The sequence below is a fragment of the Dermacentor variabilis genome, unplaced genomic scaffold (assembly GCF_050947875.1).
Source record: "Dermacentor variabilis isolate Ectoservices unplaced genomic scaffold, ASM5094787v1 scaffold_13, whole genome shotgun sequence".
Taxonomy (NCBI): domain Eukaryota; kingdom Metazoa; phylum Arthropoda; class Arachnida; order Ixodida; family Ixodidae; genus Dermacentor; species Dermacentor variabilis.
Genome location: NW_027460291.1, coordinates 266,339 through 279,862, shown reverse-complemented (window position 1 = coordinate 279,862; position 13,524 = coordinate 266,339).

Below are 13,524 nucleotides of genomic sequence, written 5' to 3'. Positions count from 1 at the left end.
ATTGGCTCATCCAGGTGACGTTAACCTTTGCTGAACTGGGATACGCACTGCTGACGATAAGCGGCAAAACCTATTAAACAAGCCATGCGTGGTTATGCGCAATCGCCGCTGCCGTGCTGCCGCCCCCACTGAAGGTAGCCGAATGCAGTGTTGGCTTTATATGCCCGCTGTCCGTTGTCGATGTCACTGCTGCTTGACGATCCAATTGGCTCATCCAGCTGACGTTTTCCGTTGCTGAACTGGGGTCCGAACTGCTGATGATAAGCGGGAGAAACTGTATAACTAGCCCTGCGTGGTTATGCGCCATTGCCGCTGCCGTGCTGCCGCGCCCACTGAAGGTAGCCGAATGCAGTGTTTGCTTTATATGCCCGCTGTCCGTTGCTGATGTCACTGCTGGCTGACGATCATTTGGGCTCATACAGGTGACGTTAACCGTTGCTGAACTGGGATCAGCACTGTTAATGATAAGCAGCAGAATCAGTAAAACAAGCCATGCGTGGTTATGCGCCATTACCGCTGCCGTGCTGCCGCTCCCAATGAAAGTAGCCGAGTGTAGTCTTGGCTTTATATGCCAGCTCTCCGTTGATGATGTCACTGCTGCTTGACGATCCAATTGGCTCATCCAGTTGACGTTAAAAGTTGCTGAACTGGGATCCGCACTGTTGATGATAAGCGTCAGAATATGTAAAACAAGCCATGCGTGCTTATGCGCCATTGCTGATGCCGTGCTGCCGCCCCCACTGAAGGTAGCCGAGTGCAGTGTTGGCTTTATAGGCCCGCTGCCCGTTGCTGATGTCCTTGCTGCTTGACGATCCAATTGGCTCATCTAGGTGACGTCAACCGTTGCTGAACTGGGATCCGCACTGTTGATGATAAGCGTCAGAATATGTAAAACAAGCCATGCGTGCTTATGCGCCATTGCTGATGACGTGCTGCCGCCCCCACTGAAGGTAGCCGAGTGCAGTGTTGGCTTTATATGCCCGCTGCCCGTTGCTGATGTCACTGCTGCTTGACGATCCAATTGGCTCTTCCAGGTGACGTCAACCGTTGCTGAACTGGGATCCGCTCTGTTGATGATAAGCAGCAGAATCTGTAAAAGAAGCCATGCGTGGTTATGCGCCATTGCCGCTGCCGTGCTGCCGCCCCCAATGAAGGTAGCCGAATGCAGTGTTTGCTTTATATGCCCGCTGTCCGTTGCCGATGTCACTGCTTCTTGACGATCCAATTGGCTCATCCAGGAGACGTTAACCTTTGCTTAACTGGGATCCGCACTGCTGATGATAAGCGGCATAACCTGTAAAACAAGCCATGCGTGGTTATGCGCCGTTGCCGATGCCCTGCTGCCGCCCCCACTGAAGGAACCGAGTGCAGTGTTGGCTTTATATGCCCGCTGCCCGTTGCTGATGTCACTGCTGCTTGACGATCCAATTGTCGCATCCAGGTGACGTCAACCTTTGTTGAACTGGGATGCGCTCTGTTGATGATAAGCGGCAGAATCTGTAAAACAATCCATGCGTGGTTATGCGCCATTGCCGCTGCCGTGCTGCCGCCCCTACTGAAGGTAGCCAAGTACAGTGTTGGCTTTATATGCCCGCTGCCCGTTGCTGATGTCCTTGCTGCATGGCGATCCAATTGGCTAATCCAAGTGACGTTAACCGTTGCTGAACTGGGATCCGCACTGCTGATGATAAGCGGCAGAATCTGTCAAACCAGCCATGCGTGGGTTTGCGCCATTGCCGCTGCCGTGCTGCCACCCCCACTGAAGGTAGCCGAATGCAGTGTTGGCTTTATATGCCCGCTGTCCGTTGCCGACGTCACTGCTCCTTCACGATCCAATTGGGTCATCCAGGTGACGTTAACCGTTGCTGAACTCGGATCCGCACTGCTGATAATAAGCGGCAGAACCTGTAAAACAAGCCATGCGTGTTTATGCGCATTGCCGCTGCCGTGCTGCCGCCCCCACTTAAGGTCGCCGAGTGCAGTGTTGGCTTTATATGCCCGCTGCCCGTTGTTGATGTCGCTGCTACGTGACGATCCAATTGGCTCATCCAGGTGACGTTAACCGTTGCTGAACTGGGATCCGCACTGCTTATGATAAGCGGCAGAATCTGTGAAAGAAGCCATGCGTGGTTATGCGCCATTGCCGCTGCCGTGCTGCCGCCCCCACTGAAGGTAGCCGAATGCTGTGTTGGCTTTATGTGCTCGTTGTCCTTTGGTGATGTCACTGCTGCTTGACGACCTAATTGGCTCATCCAGGTGACGTTAACCTTTGCTGAACTGGGATACGCACTGCTGACGATAAGCGGCAAAACCTATTAAACAAGCCATGCGTGGTTATGCGCAATCGCCGCTGCCGTGCTGCCGCCCCCACTGAAGGTAGCCGAATGCAGTGTTGGCTTTATATGCCCGCTGTCCGTTGTCGATGTCACTGCTGCTTGACGATCCAATTGGCTCATCCAGCTGACGTTTTCCGTTGCTGAACTGGGGTCCGAACTGCTGATGATAAGCGGGAGAAACTGTATAACTAGCCCTGCGTGGTTATGCGCCATTGCCGCTGCCGTGCTGCCGCGCCCACTGAAGGTAGCCGAATGCAGTGTTTGCTTTATATGCCCGCTGTCCGTTGCTGATGTCACTGCTGGCTGACGATCATTTGGGCTCATACAGGTGACGTTAACCGTTGCTGAACTGGGATCAGCACTGTTAATGATAAGCAGCAGAATCAGTAAAACAAGCCATGCGTGGTTATGCGCCATTACCGCTGCCGTGCTGCCGCTCCCAATGAAAGTAGCCGAGTGTAGTCTTGGCTTTATATGCCAGCTCTCCGTTGATGATGTCACTGCTGCTTGACGATCCAATTGGCTCATCCAGTTGACGTTAAAAGTTGCTGAACTGGGATCCGCACTGTTGATGATAAGCGTCAGAATATGTAAAACAAGCCATGCGTGCTTATGCGCCATTGCTGATGCCGTGCTGCCGCCCCCACTGAAGGTAGCCGAGTGCAGTGTTGGCTTTATAGGCCCGCTGCCCGTTGCTGATGTCCTTGCTGCTTGACGATCCAATTGGCTCATCTAGGTGACGTCAACCGTTGCTGAACTGGGATCCGCACTGTTGATGATAAGCGTCAGAATATGTAAAACAAGCCATGCGTGCTTATGCGCCATTGCTGATGACGTGCTGCCGCCCCCACTGAAGGTAGCCGAGTGCAGTGTTGGCTTTATATGCCCGCTGCCCGTTGCTGATGTCACTGCTGCTTGACGATCCAATTGGCTCTTCCAGGTGACGTCAACCGTTGCTGAACTGGGATCCGCTCTGTTGATGATAAGCAGCAGAATCTGTAAAAGAAGCCATGCGTGGTTATGCGCCATTGCCGCTGCCGTGCTGCCGCCCCCAATGAAGGTAGCCGAATGCAGTGTTTGCTTTATATGCCCGCTGTCCGTTGCCGATGTCACTGCTTCTTGACGATCCAATTGGCTCATCCAGGAGACGTTAACCTTTGCTTAACTGGGATCCGCACTGCTGATGATAAGCGGCATAACCTGTAAAACAAGCCATGCGTGGTTATGCGCCGTTGCCGATGCCCTGCTGCCGCCCCCACTGAAGGAACCGAGGGCAGTGTTGGCTTTATATGCCCGCTGCCCGTTGCTGATGTCAGTGCTGCTTGACGATCCAATTGTCGCATCCAGGTGACGTCAACCTTTGTTGAACTGGGATGCGCTCTGTTGATGATAAGCGGCAGAATCTGTAAAACAATCCATGCGTGGTTATGCGCCATTGCCGCTGCCGTGCTGCCGCCCCTACTGAAGGTAGCCAAGTACAGTGTTGGCTTTATATGCCCGCTGCCCGTTGCTGATGTCCTTGCTGCATGGCGATCCAATTGGCTAATCCAAGTGACGTTAACCGTTGCTGAACTGGGATCCGCACTGCTGATGATAAGCGGCAGAATCTGTCAAACCAGCCATGCGTGGGTTTGCGCCATTGCCGCTGCCGTGCTGCCACCCCCACTGAAGGTAGCCGAATGCAGTGTTGGCTTTATATGCCCGCTGTCCGTTGTCGATGTCACTGCTGCTTGACGATCCAATTGGCTCATCCAGCTGACGTTAACCATTGCTGAACTGGGATCCGCACTGCTGATGATAAGCGGCATTACCTGTAAAACAAGCCATGCGTGGTTATGCGCCATTGCCGCTGCCGTGCTGCCGCCTCCACTGAAGGTAGCCGAGTGCAGTGTTGGCTTTTTATGCCCGCTGCCCGTTGCTGATGTCACTGCTGCTTGACGATCCAATTGGCTCTTCCAGGTGACGTTAACAGTTGCTGAACTGGGATCCGCACTGTTGATGATAAGCGACAGAATCTGTAAAACAAGCCATTCGTGGTTATGCGCCATTGCCGCTGCCGTGCGTCAGCCCCCACTGAAGGTAGCCGAATGCAATGTTGGCTTTATATGTCCGCTGTCCGTTGCCGATGTCACTGCTGCTTGACGATCCAATTGGCTCATCCAGGTGACGTTAACCGTTGCTGAACTGGGATCCGCACTGCTGATGATAAGCGGCAGAACCTGTAAAACAAGCCATGCGTGGTTATGCGCCATTGCCGATGCCGTGCTGCCGCCCCCACTGAAGGTAGCCGAGTGCAGTGTTGGCTTTATATGCCCGCTGCCCGTTGCTGATGTCCTTGCTGCATGGCGATCCAATTGGCTAATCCAAGTGACGTTAACCGTTGCTGAACTGGGATCCGCACTGCTGATGATAAGCGGCAGAATCTGTCAAACCAGCCATGCGTGGGTTTGCGCCATTGCCGCTGCCGTGCTGCCGCCCCCACTGAAGGTAGCCGAATGCAGAGTTGGCTTTATATGCCCGCTGTCCGTTGCCGACGTCACTGCTCCTTCACGATCCAATTGGGTCATCCAGGTGACGTTAACCGTTGCTGAACTCGGATCCGCACTGCTGATAATAAGCGGCAGAACCTGTAAAACAAGCCATGCGTGTTTATGCGCATTGCCGCTGCCGTGCTGCCGCCCCCACTTAAGGTCGCCGAGTGCAGTGTTGGCTTTATATGCCCGCTGCCCGTTGTTGATGTCGCTGCTACGTGACGATCCAATTGGCTCATCCAGGTGACGTTAACCGTTGCTGAACTGGGATCCGCACTGCTTATGATAAGCGGCAGAATCTGTGAAAGAAGCCATGCGTGGTTATGCGCCATTGCCGCTGCCGTGCTGCCGCCCCCACTGAAGGTAGCCGAATGCTGTGTTGGCTTTATGTGCTCGTTGTCCTTTGGTGATGTCACTGCTGCTTGACGACCTAATTGGCTCATCCAGGTGACGTTAACCTTTGCTGAACTGGGATACGCACTGCTGACGATAAGCGGCAAAACCTATTAAACAAGCCATGCGTGGTTATGCGCAATCGCCGCTGCCGTGCTGCCGCCCCCACTGAAGGTAGCCGAATGCAGTGTTGGCTTTATATGCCCGCTGTCCGTTGTCGATGTCACTGCTGCTTGACGATCCAATTGGCTCATCCAGCTGACGTTTTCCGTTGCTGAACTGGGGTCCGAACTGCTGATGATAAGCGGGAGAAACTGTATAACTAGCCCTGCGTGGTTATGCGCCATTGCCGCTGCCGTGCTGCCGCGCCCACTGAAGGTAGCCGAATGCAGTGTTTGCTTTATATGCCCGCTGTCCGTTGCTGATGTCACTGCTGGCTGACGATCATTTGGGCTCATACAGGTGACGTTAACCGTTGCTGAACTGGGATCAGCACTGTTAATGATAAGCAGCAGAATCAGTAAAACAAGCCATGCGTGGTTATGCGCCATTACCGCTGCCGTGCTGCCGCTCCCAATGAAAGTAGCCGAGTGTAGTCTTGGCTTTATATGCCAGCTCTCCGTTGATGATGTCACTGCTGCTTGACGATCCAATTGGCTCATCCAGTTGACGTTAAAAGTTGCTGAACTGGGATCCGCACTGTTGATGATAAGCGTCAGAATATGTAAAACAAGCCATGCGTGCTTATGCGCCATTGCTGATGCCGTGCTGCCGCCCCCACTGAAGGTAGCCGAGTGCAGTGTTGGCTTTATAGGCCCGCTGCCCGTTGCTGATGTCCTTGCTGCTTGACGATCCAATTGGCTCATCTAGGTGACGTCAACCGTTGCTGAACTGGGATCCGCACTGTTGATGATAAGCGTCAGAATATGTAAAACAAGCCATGCGTGCTTATGCGCCATTGCTGATGACGTGCTGCCGCCCCCACTGAAGGTAGCCGAGTGCAGTGTTGGCTTTATATGCCCGCTGCCCGTTGCTGATGTCACTGCTGCTTGACGATCCAATTGGCTCTTCCAGGTGACGTCAACCGTTGCTGAACTGGGATCCGCTCTGTTGATGATAAGCAGCAGAATCTGTAAAAGAAGCCATGCGTGGTTATGCGCCATTGCCGCTGCCGTGCTGCCGCCCCCAATGAAGGTAGCCGAATGCAGTGTTTGCTTTATATGCCCGCTGTCCGTTGCCGATGTCACTGCTTCTTGACGATCCAATTGGCTCATCCAGGAGACGTTAACCTTTGCTTAACTGGGATCCGCACTGCTGATGATAAGCGGCATAACCTGTAAAACAAGCCATGCGTGGTTATGCGCCGTTGCCGATGCCCTGCTGCCGCCCCCACTGAAGGAACCGAGTGCAGTGTTGGCTTTATATGCCCGCTGCCCGTTGCTGATGTCAGTGCTGCTTGACGATCCAATTGTCGCATCCAGGTGACGTCAACCTTTGTTGAACTGGGATGCGCTCTGTTGATGATAAGCGGCAGAATCTGTAAAACAATCCATGCGTGGTTATGCGCCATTGCCGCTGCCGTGCTGCCGCCCCTACTGAAGGTAGCCAAGTACAGTGTTGGCTTTATATGCCCGCTGCCCGTTGCTGATGTCCTTGCTGCATGGCGATCCAATTGGCTAATCCAAGTGACGTTAACCGTTGCTGAACTGGGATCCGCACTGCTGATGATAAGCGGCAGAATCTGTCAAACCAGCCATGCGTGGGTTTGCGCCATTGCCGCTGCCGTGCTGCCACCCCCACTGAAGGTAGCCGAATGCAGTGTTGGCTTTATATGCCCGCTGTCCGTTGTCGATGTCACTGCTGCTTGACGATCCAATTGGCTCATCCAGCTGACGTTAACCATTGCTGAACTGGGATCCGCACTGCTGATGATAAGCGGCATTACCTGTAAAACAAGCCATGCGTGGTTATGCGCCATTGCCGCTGCCGTGCTGCCGCCTCCACTGAAGGTAGCCGAGTGCAGTGTTGGCTTTTTATGCCCGCTGCCCGTTGCTGATGTCACTGCTGCTTGACGATCCAATTGGCTCTTCCAGGTGACGTTAACAGTTGCTGAACTGGGATCCGCACTGTTGATGATAAGCGACAGAATCTGTAAAACAAGCCATTCGTGGTTATGCGCCATTGCCGCTGCCGTGCGTCAGCCCCCACTGAAGGTAGCCGAATGCAATGTTGGCTTTATATGTCCGCTGTCCGTTGCCGATGTCACTGCTGCTTGACGATCCAATTGGCTCATCCAGGTGACGTTAACCGTTGCTGAACTGGGATCCGCACTGCTGATGATAAGCGGCAGAACCTGTAAAACAAGCCATGCGTGGTTATGCGCCATTGCCGATGCCGTGCTGCCGCCCCCACTGAAGGTAGCCGAGTGCAGTGTTGGCTTTATATGCCCGCTGCCCATTGCTGATGTCACTGCTGCTTGATGATCCAATTGTCTCATCCAGGTGACGTCAGCCTCTGTTGAACTGGGATGCGCTCTGTTGATGATAAGCGGCAGAATCTGTAAAACAAGCCATGCGTGGTTATGCGCCATTGCCGCCGCCGTGCTGCCGCCCCTATTGAAGGTAGCCGAGTACAGTGTTGGCTTTACATGCCCGCTGCCCGTTGCTGATGTCCTTGCTGCTTGACGATCAAATTGCCTAATCCAAGTGACGTTAACCGTTGCTGAATTGGGATCCGCACTGCTGATGATAAGCGGCAGAATCTGTAAAACAAGCCATGTGTGGTTATGCGCCATTGCCGCTGCCGTGCTGCCGTCCCCACTGAGGGTAGCCGAGTGTAGTGTTGGCTTTATATGCCCGCTGTCCGTTGCTGATGTCAGTGCTGCTTGACGATCCAATTGGCTCATCCAGTTGAAGTAAACCGTCGCTGAACTGGGATGCGCGCTGCTGACGATAAGCGGGAGAATCTGTAAAACAAGCCATGCGTGGTTATGCTCCACTGCCAATGCCGTGCCCCCACTGAACGTAACCGAGCGCAGTGTTCGCTTTATATGCCCGCTACACGTTGCTGATGTCACTGCAGCTTGACGATCCAAATGGCTCATCCAGGTGACGTCAACCTTTGCTGAACTGGGATGCGTACTGCTGATGATAAGCGGCAGAATCTGTCAAACCAGCCATGCGTGTTTATGCGCCGTTGCCGCTGACGTGCTACCGCCTCCTCTGAAGGAAGCCGAGTGCAGTGTTGGCTTTATATGCCCGCTGCCCGTTGCTGATGTCACTGCTGCTTGACGATCCATTTGGCTCTTCCAGGTGACGTTAACAGTTGCTGAACTGGGATCCGCACTGTTGATGATAAGCGACAGAATCTGTAAAACAAGCCATTCTTGGTTATGCGCCATTGCCGCTGCCGTGCTGCAGCCCCCACTGAAGGTAGCCGAGACCAGTGTTGGCTTTATATGGCCGCTGCCCGTTGCTGATGTCACTGCTGTTTGGCCATCCAATTGGCTCATCCAGGTGACGTTATCCGTTGCTCAACTGGGATCCGCACTGCTGATGATAAGCGGTAGAATCTGTAAAACAAGTCATGCGTGTTTATGCGCAACTGCCGCTGCCGTGCTGCCGCCCCACTGAAGGTACCCGAGTGTAGTGTTGGCTTTATATGCCCGCTGCCCGTTGCTGATGTCACTGCTGCTTGACGATCCAATCGGCTCATCCAGGTGACGTTAACCCTTGCTGAACAGGGATCCGCCCTGCTGATGGTAAGCGGCAAAATCTGTTAAACAAGCCATGCGTGTTTATGCGCCATTGCCGCGCTGCCGCCCCCACTGAAGGTAGCCGAGTGCAGTGTTGGCTTTATATGCCCGCTACCCGTTGCTGATGTCACTGCTGCTTGAAGATTCAATTGGCTTATCCAGGTGATGTTAACCGTTGCTGAAATGGGATCCGCACTGTTGGTGATAAGCGGATGCCATTGCGGCTGCCTTGCTGCCGCCCCCTCTGAAAGTGATCGAGTGCAGTGTTGGCTTTATATGCCCGCTGTCCGTTGCTGATGTCACTGCTGCTTGACGATCCAATTGGCTCATCCAGGTGACGTTAACCGTTGCTGAACTGGGATCCGCACTGCTGATGATAAGCGGCAGAATCTGTAAAACAAGCCATGCGTGGTTATGCGCCATTGCCGCTGCCGTGCTGCCGCCTCCTCTGAAGGTAGCCGAGTGCAGTGTTGGCTTTATATGCCCGCTGCCCATTGCTGATGTCACTGCTGCTTGATGATCCAATTGTCTCATCCAGGTGACGTCAACCTCTGTTGAACTGGGATGCGCTCTGTTGATGATAAGCGGCAGAATCTGTAAAACAAGCCATGCGTGGTTATGCGCCATTGCCGCCGCCGTGCTGCCGCCCCTATTGAAGGTAGCCCAGTACAGTGTTGGCTTTACATGCCCGCTGCCCGTTGCTGATGTCCTTGCTGCTTGACGATCAAATTGCCTAATCCAAGTGACGTTAACCGTTGCTGAATTGGGATCCGCACTGCTGATGATAAGCGGCAGAATCTGTAAAACAAGCCATGTGTGGTTATGCGCCATTGCCGCTGCCGTGCTGCCGTCCCCACTGAGGGTAGCCGAGTGTAGTGTTGGCTTTATATGCCCGCTGTCCGTTGCTGATGTCAGTGCTGCTTGACGATCCAATTGGCTCATCCAGTTGAAGTAAACCGTCGCTGAACTGGGATGCGCGCTGCTGACGATAAGCGGGAGAATCTGTAAAACAAGCCATGCGTGGTTATGCTCCACTGCCAATGCCGTGCCCCCACTGAACGTAGCCGAGCGCAGTGTTCGCTTTATATGCCCGCTACACGTTGCTGATGTCACTGCAGCTTGACGATCCAAATGGCTCATCCAGGTGACGTCAACCTTTGCTGAACTGGGATGCGTACTGCTGATGATAAGCGGCAGAATCTGTCAAACCAGCCATGCGTGTTTATGCGCCGTTGCCGCTGACGTGCTACCGCCTCCTCTGAAGGAAGCCGAGTGCAGTGTTGGCTTTATATGCCCGCTGCCCGTTGCTGATGTCACTGCTGCTTGACGATCCATTTGGCTCTTCCAGGTGACGTTAACAGTTGCTGAACTGGGATCCGCACTGTTGATGATAAGCGACAGAATCTGTAAAACAAGCCATTCTTGGTTATGCGCCATTGCCGCTGCCGTGCTGCAGCCCCCACTGAAGGTAGCCGAGAGCAGTGTTGGCTTTATATGGCCGCTGCCCGTTGCTGATGTCACTGCTGTTTGGCCATCCAATTGGCTCATCCAGGTGACGTTATCCGTTGCTCAACTGGGATCCGCACTGCTGATGATAAGCGGTAGAATCTGTAAAACAAGTCATGCGTGTTTATGCGCAACTGCCGCTGCCGTGCTGCCGCCCCACTGAAGGTACCCGAGTGTAGTGTTGGCTTTATATGCCCGCTGCCCGTTGCTGATGTCACTGCTGCTTGACGATCCAATCGGCTCATCCAGGTGACGTTAACCCTTGCTGAACAGGGATCCGCCCTGCTGATGGTAAGCGGCAAAATCTGTTAAACAAGCCATGCGTGTTTATGCGCCATTGCCGCGCTGCCGCCCCCACTGAAGGTAGCCGAGTGCAGTGTTGGCTTTATATGCCCGCTACCCGTTGCTGATGTCACTGCTGCTTGAAGATTCAATTGGCTTATCCAGGTGATGTTAACCGTTGCTGAAATGGGATCCGCACTGTTGGTGATAAGCGGATGCCATTGCCGCTGCCGTGCTGCCGCCCCCTCTGAAAGTGACCGAGTGCAGTGTTGGCTTTATATGCCCGCTGTCCGTTGCTGATGTCACTGCTGCTTGACGATCCGATTGGCTCATCCAGGTGACGTCAACCGTTGCTCAACTGGGATCCGTACAGCTGACAATAAGCGGCAGAATCTGTAAAACAAGCCATGCGTGGTTATACGCCATTGCCAATGCCGTGCTGCCGCCCCCACTGAAGGTAGCCGAGTGCAGTGTTGACTTTAAATGCCCGCTGTCCGTTGCTGATATCACTGCTGATTTACGATCCAATTGGCTAATCCAGGTGACGTTAACGGTTGCTGAACTGGGATCCGCACTGCTGATGATAAGCGGCAGAATCTGTAAAACAAGCCATGCGTGGTTATGCGCCATTGCCGCTGCCGTGCTGCCGCCTCCTCTGAAGGTAGCCGAGTGCAGTGTTGGCTTTATATGCCCGCTGCCCATTGCTGATGTCACTGCTGCTTGATGATCCTATTGTCTCATCCAGGTGACGTCAACCTCTGTTGAACTGGGATGCGCTCTGTTGATGATAAGCGGCAGAATCTGTAAAACAAGCCATGCGTGGTTACGCGCCATTGCCGCCGCCGTGCTGCCGCCCCTATTGAAGGTAGCCGAGTACAGTGTTGGCTTTACATGCCCGCTGCCCGTTGCTGATGTCCTTGCTGCTTGACGATCAAATTGCCTAATCCAAGTGACGTTAACCGTTGCTGAATTGGGATCCGCACTGCTGATGATAAGCGGCAGAATCTGTAAAACAAGCCATGTGTGGTTATGCGCCATTGCCGCTGCCGTGCTGCCGTCCCCACTGAGGGTAGCCGAGTGTAGTGTTGGCTTTATATGCCCGCTGTCCGCTGCTGATGTCAGTGCTGCTTGACGATCCAATTGGCTCATCCAGTTGAAGTAAACCGTCGCTGAACTGGGATGCGCGCTGCTGACGATAAGCGGGAGAATCTGTAAAACAAGCCATGCGTGGTTATGCTCCACTGCCAATGCCGTGCCCCCACTGAACGTAGCCGAGCGCAGTGTTCGCTTTATATGCCCGCTACACGTTGCTGATGTCACTGCAGCTTGACGATCCAAATGGCTCATCCAGGTGACGTCAACCTTTGCTGAACTGGGATGCGTACTGCTGATGATAAGCGGCAGAATCTGTCAAACCAGCCATGCGTGTTTATGCGCCGTTGCCGCTGACGTGCTACCGCCTCCTCTGAAGGAAGCCGAGTGCAGTGTTGGCTTTATATGCCCGCTGCCCGTTGCTGATGTCACTGCTGCTTGACGATCCATTTGGCTCTTCCAGGTGACGTTAACAGTTGCTGAACTGGGATCCGCACTGTTGATGATAAGCGACAGAATCTGTAAAACAAGCCATTCTTGGTTATGCGCCATTGCCGCTGTCGTGCTGCAGCCCCCACTGAAGGTAGCCGAGAGCAGTGTTGGCTTTATATGGCCGCTGCCCGTTGCAGATGTCACTGCTGTTTGGCCATCCAATTGGCTCATCCAGGTGACGTTATCCGTTGCTCAACTGGGATCCGCACTGCTGATGATAAGCGGTAGAATCTGTAAAACAAGTCATGCGTGTTTATGCGCAACTGCCGCTGCCGTGCTGCCGCCCCACTGAAGGTACCCGAGTGTAGTGTTGGCTTTATATGCCCGCTGCCCGTTGCTGATGTCACTGCTGCTTGACGATCCAATCGGCTCATCCAGGTGACGTCAACCCTTGCTGAACAGGGATCCGCCCTGCTGATGGTAAGCGGCAAAATCTGTTAAACAAGCCATGCGTGTTTATGCGCCATTGCCGCGCTGCCGCCCCCACTGAAGGTAGCCGAGTGCAGTGTTGGCTTTATATGCCCGCTACCCGTTGCTGATGTCACTGCTGCTTGACGATTCAATTGGCTTATCCAGGTGATGTTAACCGTTGCTGAAATGGGATCCGCACTGTTGGTGATAAGCGGATGCCATTGCCGCTGCCGTGCTGCCGCCCCCTCTGAAAGTGACCGAGTGCAGTGTTGGCTTTATATGCCCGCTGTCCGTTGCTGATGTCACTGCTGCTTGACGATCCGATTGGCTCATCCAGGTGACGTCAACCGTTGCTCAACTGGGATCCGTACAGCTGACAATAAGCGGCAGAATCTGTAAAACAAGCCATGCGTGGTTATACGCCATTGCCAATGCCGTGCTGCCGCCCCCACTGAAGGTAGCCGAGTGCAGTGTTGGCTTTAAATGCCCGCTGTCCGTTGCTGATATCACTGCTGATTTACGATCCAATTGGCTAATCCAGGTGACGTTAACGGTTGCTGAACTGGGATCCGCACTGCTGATGATAAGCGGCAGAATCTGTAAAACAAGCCATGCGTGGTTATGCGCCATTGCCGCTGCCGTGCTGCCGCCTCCTCTGAAGGTAGCCGAGTGCAGTGTTGGCTTTATATGCCCACTGCCCGTTGCTGATGTCACTGCTGCTTGACGA